Here is an 8017-nt window from a genome sequence, read left to right on the forward strand (position 1 = left end):
TTCTTTTTCCCCTTTTCTCTCCTCTCCTCCTTTTCCTCTGCCTTTCCTCTTTCTCTATTCTCCTCTCCTCTCCTCTCCTCTCTTTCTTTTCCCTTTTCTCTCCTCTCATTCTCTCCTGATTCTCTCCTCCTCCTCTCCTCCTCTCCTGCTCTCCTCCTCTTCCTCCTCTGCAGTAGGGAGGCCAGGCAGCTTTGTGATAACCTTGCCCTGTCATTGCGTTCTTAGAACAAATCTGCTCTTATCAGGATCTTGTAGCAGGCAGCAAATGCAATTTCCCGGCTGCCCTGGCGGGCGCCTGCCTGAAATCCTCCACGGGCAATCTGCCTGTGTGATCTGACGTCTTTAAGAGGGACTTGAACTGAGGTAGCATTAGCCCATCTGACAACGAGCTCTGCCTCTGACAAAGTGTCAGCCTCGCCCCACGCGCTCCCTCACTCTTCCTCCTCCGTTGTCACGCTGATTGCTTTCCATCTCTTTCATCCTTCCTGAGTATTAGCGTCGCTTCCTCTCTCTCTCTCGTGCCGTCTCTTATTTGTTCTCAGATCTCAGGAACGTATGAGCGACTCCTCGTGTTCTTCTCCCCGCTCTCCTGAGGTCGTAGGTCACTTCTCAATCCTCATCCCTCCACGTTACAGCTCATCTGTTCAGACTCGCTGCTGAGGTGAGAGAGTGTTTCACTGTGTGAGCGTCAAACCTCAAATAAACTGTACTTGTCAAATAGGTTTTTCTCAAAGGTTTCTGTCATTTATGGTTTAATCACTCCAGTAAGTTTGGTTTAAATCAGTTATCCTATAAAAACATTATCTGTAACTTATTTTCTAATGTCTCTGACTTGGAGAGAAAGTCTCAAAAGAGGCCGAATCACTTTACAAAGAAAACATTTTCTTTCTTTTATCACATTGCAACGGTTTTAGCAAACGATTTTCTACCACTGGATGTTTCAAAGGCTGAAAACTGCCGACAGCCAAGCAGCAAGATCCTCATTGTCTTATTTCCTCCACAGCCTGAACAAAGACTTTTAAAATACTACGGGTTAGTTTTTATATTTTACAAATTTATACCTTCTCTAAATTTGCTCCCTACATTGTTTGAATACCAGCTTCTGATTCTGGTGGAGAACAACTAAATCAGGTATTTTTGAGAAGTCTGTGTCTAAGAACGGGATCATCCTAGTTGGAAATTCAAAGACAGCTCCGCATTACTATTTTAGATTAGATATGTATGTGCAAAGCTCTGAGCGTTGATGGAAACACACGTGATTAAGTCCATAGGAACAAAAGGCAAACTAATCATCTGTCAGCTCTCTGGCTCTGGCAGTGGAATCACTGCAGGAGTCTGACAGCCGCCAGATAAAAGCTTGTGTGACTGAGAGTCACACAAACCTCAGAGAGATCACGCCGCGCTATTGATGAGGCGCCGCTCCGTCACTTTACTCCCTCGGTGGAGACGTGTTATACCCTGATATGGATCCAAGAAAGAAAACTGGGAAATAAAAGTTAATCTATAGAAGTGTTTTTCCACTTTTCCCCCAATCAACCTACTTTTTTAATTTCAAATGTTTGTTTAATGTAATGAATTAAGACCTGCACAACAGAAATATGATGAAATTCAATTAAAGGACTGGTTCCATAGCTGGCAGATGATTAGCCTAGCTTAGCATAAAGACTGGAAGCAGGGGGAGACAATTAGCACAGAATTAATGGCCCGACACTCCCTTTGAATCCAATCAACGACACACACACATAGATATCAGCTCTGTAAATGTGCCTGATTGTTATTTTTCATCGTGATTCGTGAATTATTCCCTGTAAATCAGTTAAAATGTGAATAAAACCTCCTGCATCTGGCCCCTGATCCAGATCTGCACCAAAACCTACTCTTCTATAGTATTAGTATGTATTTATTTTACCTTATATTTCTACATTTGTATATTTCTTTAATCGTATATAGTGTTTCTATGTAGTGTTTGTTATTTTTGTATCATTTACTTAAATCTGAGTGAGCGACATTACAATTCTCTTGTTGTCGCCTGCAGCAGAACGACAACATGAGTGAAACTTGAATCTTCTGCATCACGTTTTGCTCGTTTTTTAATCTAAACACAGAGTTAACAACTCACTGTATTTGTAGAGTTATTTGTTTCAATCATCAGCAATTTCTTTTTGAACTTTGGAGAGAAGTTAATGGAGCTGCTGAGTGCCATGAAGCAGCCAATCAAACCCAACTGATTAATTGTTTAATTGATTAATTGTCGCTGATTTAAATTAACTTCTATTGTTCTTCTGCGGCCGCAGCTTCAGAGGAGAATGTGTCTCTGCACAGAGCTAATTGGTACAAGTATCTGCTGATTGGCTGAAATGATTAAGTGTCTGGTCGCTCGTCACATTTCAGCTGCAGTCGTGACCTCCCGCTGCGAAACAAGCTCATTATGAGGAGGAGAGCAAATTATTACAATTTGTGCAAAATCCAATCTGAGGTTCTGACACATGTCGACAGCGCCTGTTGACAGGTGCACAGAGCCGGCAGAGACGTGCGCTCCGGCTCCGCTAAGTGACATCTCCTACGTTCAAGTGAGATTTCAGGAGAAATGTGGAAAATTCAAGCGCCTCCTCTCAAGTCGCTGTGTGTGGTGAAGTGTAACAGTGAACACTGTTGGTGCAGCCAGCGGACACGTTTCTGTCAACATTACAACGGATCCCTTCTGTGCTGCTGTTTACAGAGAGAGATCTGTAATTGAGCTTTTTGGATTGTGAGAGGCACAACTCAGTGTTTCCCATAATGCATCATGATGGTCACTGAGCAGAATGTACCATCATGCATTGCGTTGACAGCAAGAAAAATGGCGGAGAGACGAGGGAAGCGAGGGAGGAGCAGGAACAAACCAACCTGAGGACCTTTGTGATTTCAAGTGTTAATGCTAAATGCAAAATGAACATTTAACATTTGTTATGGGATTTTCCAGCGGCCCATTGTTGTTATTGTTATGTTTGAAAGTGCTTCCTCCTTCCTGCATGTGTCAGCGTGTGTTTCTCTGTGATTAGCAGGTTATAAACCTAATTTACCACTGGCCGGATCACCTGCTGTTTTCATGGCTTCTTGAAACTGGGGCAGGCGACACAAGTTCAAACTCTGATCTTCAACAGTTGTGACAGCAGCATCTACTGTGAAAACACTTTTACAGACACAATCATTTTGGCTTTATATTTACATCTCAACTTAAAAGGTCAGAACTCTGTTTCTGTTTCATAGTTTTATTATTTTGATCACAATATTAAAAACCACATCACTAGGCTGCTGTTGAATAAACACTTTTACAGACAGATCATTTATTCATCACATCAAACAGACAAATGTTCATATATGTTGGATTATTTCATATGTGAACAGACTTTATGTGATTAAACATGAATCATGTCTCATGTGTAGTTTTAATAAAGTTTGTGCATGTGTGAACAATGATCAGCTGTTATTGATCAATGTGTTTTATGTGGATCTTCATCCAGTTTGCTCGGCTTCATGGATCCACACAAAATCCTAAATGATAGAAAACATTTTCCATGAAATAAAAACAAACCAAGATAAAGATCAGAAAATATTAGGAAATCTTTTTACACATTGGAAAAGTCGTGGGAGAAATAAGCAGTGAAGTAAAAGGAGAAATAAACAAAGCTTTAGAATAGCAGAGTTTAACTTTTAAATTCCAATAGATTTCTCACTTGAAGAAATAAACATGATGAATAAAATCTTTCTCTAACTGCTCTGATCCAGCGTCACAGAGACATTCACAGGTAACTAGTGACCTATAATGCTAAAGTATGGAAACATCTTCTCAGTGAAAGTGTGTGAAGGTGTGAATGTGTTCTGTTAGAATCAAGATCAGAGAACGACAGTTCTCCTCTGTTCCAGTCAGTTTCACTCTGATCCTCTGGATCTTTACTGCACAGAGAGATCAGATGATCCTGATGGTGACTCAACAGGTATTTACCTACATGGAACCTTGTTACCAGTATCCAAGACAGTTTGATTCCCTTCCTCAGGACAGACTCTGCTCTGCCTGCAGTGACCAGTTTTTTGTCTCTGCCAAGCCAGGGCATTAGCTGTGAGGTCTGAGTTAAGAACCACTCAGATCCAGGACTAAGGAAGTAATGATCAAACCTCTCTGGATTGTCCAGGAAGCTTCTGTCTCTCACAGTACAAACTGGTCAGATCTTCCAGACAGGACGAGTTCTGGATGAGCAGAGTTTGGGTCAAGAACCACAGGACTGTAGGAGACCACGTCCTTCATCTTGTTCCGAATCTGAAGCTCAAGTTTGCCAGATGTTTGGCCTTGTCTATGGAAGCTCCTGAGGCCAGCTGTGGATCATCCAGCAGGGGGCTGTGGACTCGTTCCACTGTGTAGTTGAGCAGAGACAAACGTCTTCAGCTCCTCAGCTCGTCCTCTGTGGTTCTGATTGTGTCTGAGGCGTTATGTCTCTGCTCAGAGCCTCAATCTTCTTCTTCATCATCTGACTCTTCTGCTCCTCTTCCTCCTTCAGTGCAGTCATCCTGGCCTCCTCTTCCTCCTCCAGAAACCCCAGTGAAGCTTTTTAAACTGCTCCTTGATCTGTTCTCTGTAGTCCGGCCTGGACCTTAATGTGTTCTGCTGTTTATTCACACTCTACTTTAACACGTTCAAAACACTGTAACTTCTTCTTCAAAGGGCTCCAGAGTTTCCTGAAGCTGCTTCTTGTGTTGTGCAGCTTCATCGATGGAGTCTGAATCTGTGGTCGCGCTGTGTTTTCTGAATCTCTGCAGATGACACACACTGGCTGCTGATGGTCCAGACAGAAGGTCTGAGTTTCTCTGGTGCAGACTGCAGAGGCATGTGAAGAGCTCTGATCTCTCTCCTGTAAGAGGTCTCACACAGGTTCTTCAACACCAGGTTAGAAGGTGGTTCTGACCTTGAAGATCTTCTCTTACAAAGTGGACACTCTTTTACTTCTTTGTCTTTCACCAGCTCTTCACACAGTCTTTACAGAAGCTGTGGCTACATGACAGAGCGACAGGATCTCTGAAGACATCATGGCAGACGGGACAGCAGTCACTTCTGATCTGGAAGCCATTGAGTCTCAGGTAAACTGAAAACAGACAGTCAGTCAGTCACAGCTCCTGAACTTCACTGAGGTTTACTTCCTGTCTGAGTCGGGTGTTAGTTAAACTCACGGTCAGTGTGGGCGTCAGCGGGTGTAGTTTGACTCTTCTCTCCTGTAGCTGGACTCACTCAGGACGTCTGGTCTGGTTTGGTTTAGTTTGGTTTTGCGAGAGGTGAATGTGATCGTCTGGTTTTCAGCCTGCGTCTCTTCAGGGAGGAACAGATGTTTCCTGGTTTCTCAGGTGAGTCAGGAGAGGTGGAGCTTGAGATGCTGGATGATAAAGCCTGTAAAACCTGAAACAAATGTACAAGCAGCTCTGCTGCCTTATGAACTGCTCTCTAACACTTTAACTCTTAACTGTGCAGATTCATCTGCCTGTGCAATATCAACGGTTCATATGCAATACATTCACTGTACATATTCTCCTGCACATATCTTCACTGTCTTTACACCTGTATACATTAGTTTAATTACATTCATATATTTCTATAGTTTTAAATTCCTCACACTTAAGTATTGCATGTTACTTATTACCTGCTGATGTCTTTTGACTCTTGCTGCTGTAATACAAATGTCCCATTGTGGGACTAATAAAGGATCGTCATTTTCAGTTAAATCTGCGTTTTAAAAAATTTGTTGAAAACTGAAGTTGAAACGTCTACAAGTTTAGAGAGCTGGTCAAACATCTGCAAAAATTATTATCATGAAAATAAATGTCAAATACAAGTTTTAAAAAGCTGACATCTGTAAAGTCATTCATGAACTTAACTAAAACACATTTTACTTTTACATGCCCATATACTTGCATTTTAAAGCTATTGAGCGGATACAAATATCCCAAAATGAACCAATATCCCACAAATAACCAGTTTCACTTGTGACTTATGAGGTCAAAAGGATTTCCAGGTCTTTCAAATTAGTTTCCTTCACTTCTCTGTCATGTGTGCTTTTGCTTTTCTGGACAAAAGGTTCAATACATTCCTGGCACTCTGCTCTGTCGTCTCGCAGCTTCACAGTCAACGATCAATTCAGTCCCTAGTGCCAGTTATTTCGGCCCGGAGGCCCTCCGACTGAGAGGAGGAAGCGAGACGTTTACCCGTCCTGTCATTTAATTAGATCCAGATTTACCTTGCACCATCTTAAAAGGGCCCGGGAGGGGCGGCAGGAGTTCAACTGGCTTTGGTTTCTGTGTCTGAGCCTCAGTTTGCTCAGAGACGGGATGTTCAACAAGCTCCACGAGAGGGTTTCTACTGACTTTACCACCTCATGCCTGGGAAACTGCCACGTTCAATGTATTATCAACTGCACTCCTCTGTTAAATCTGAATTTATTCCTTTATTATTGCACTGGGCAGAGGTTGTTTATATCTAACTGAGCTTATCTTGCACTTTAGTTTTCAACCAAGCAGAATTGAATGTGTCTTCCCTGATTTACAGAGTTTAATAGGCTTAGCGTCTCTCGATGATTCACATGTCTGAGAATATTGTTGAAATTGGAACAAAACCAAATCATCCATCAAAACGCCCAAATGACTCAACTGGAAAAACTTTGTACTTTCCCAGTTATTAAAACCAACGGTGCTGGGGAGGGAAGTTAACGAGTAAGAATCAATTAACGTTTAGGCTACGAATTAGACGTGATGGTGAAAACTATCGGAATCATTTACAATAATTTGCGCAAGTTAGCAAGCACACAAACAAACAGAAACACAGGGATGAGTGGTTTTCAAACAGATCAGTTGTGTGTCTGTCCTGCAGGTTTGGTCGCTGACGGACGGACGGAGGACGGACGGAGGACGGACGGAGGACGGACGGAGGACAGCTTCGGCATCGAGTTCGGAGTGAACCACCTGGGTCACTTCCTGTTGACCTGCCTGCTGCTGGAGAGGATGAAGGAGGCCGGGGGCGGACGGGTGGTCACCCTGTCCTCCATGGCTCACCGCTGGGGACACATCGACTTCGAGGTGCGCTCTGAACACAACATGTACACAACATGTACACAACATGTACACAACACACATTCGTGCAGTTTCCTCCTGTGTAAGAGAATTTTCCCGAAACCACCGGCATCACACAGAGACTCATTTTTAATAAACAATCCTTTCAAACACATAAAGTGTTTTTATTTACCTATGTTCATCTGCACCTTAACAAGGAAGAATATTGTACTAAAGTTGAATCTTATTATAAAGTTTAACTTACAATTATATTGTTAGAAATATTTAATCATATAGTAAAGATTTCATAATAAATTCTAATAATAATGTTAAATTCATTATTATTATTATATATATTATATAATAATAATATTATGTTTGATAATATTGTAGAAAAATATCTAACAACATTACAATCAAGTTAAATTATATTTCCAATAAACATGTAGTAATATTATAGTACAGTTTAATATCTAAATAATATTAAAATAAAGTGAAATATTTTTTTAATTAAATGTAATAATATTCTAATAAAGGTTTGGTGATGAGCGTTTTCTTTGAAACCTTCCTCCCTGACTGTTCCTCAGACGTCTTCCAAAACAGGTTCTTCTGCCTCAGATTCCTGAGTGCAGGTGTGACATCACACAAAGACACACAAAGACACACAAAGACACACAAACATTCCTTCAACATGAAGTCGCTGCCTGCTGCTCAGAGTAACACCTGGATACATGAGGCCATGTCGGCTCAGTGCTGATCCCTCCCACTTTGTGGTCACCATGTGTTCTCAGGCTCAGCTCAGTGCGGACGACACCTGCAAGGGTCAAGTAGTACATCAAGTAATACACCAACAGTAATACATCAAGTAATACATCAAGTAGTACATCAAGTAATACATCAAGTAATACATCAAGTAGTACACATCAAGTAGTACATCAAGTAGTACATC

The 8017-nt window shown here is 41.6% G+C and overlaps 1 pseudogene; it reads right to left on the reverse strand.

The window, feature by feature from the left end:
* Positions 1–1296: 1296 nt before the first annotated feature.
* LOC124851209 lies at positions 1297–6270 on the reverse strand (annotated as a pseudogene).
* Between the last annotated feature and the right edge of the window lie 1747 nt (positions 6271–8017).

The sequence above is a fragment of the Hippoglossus stenolepis genome, chromosome 20, assembly GCF_022539355.2.
Source record: "Hippoglossus stenolepis isolate QCI-W04-F060 chromosome 20, HSTE1.2, whole genome shotgun sequence".
In the NCBI taxonomy this organism is placed as follows: Eukaryota; Metazoa; Chordata; class Actinopteri; order Pleuronectiformes; family Pleuronectidae; genus Hippoglossus; species Hippoglossus stenolepis.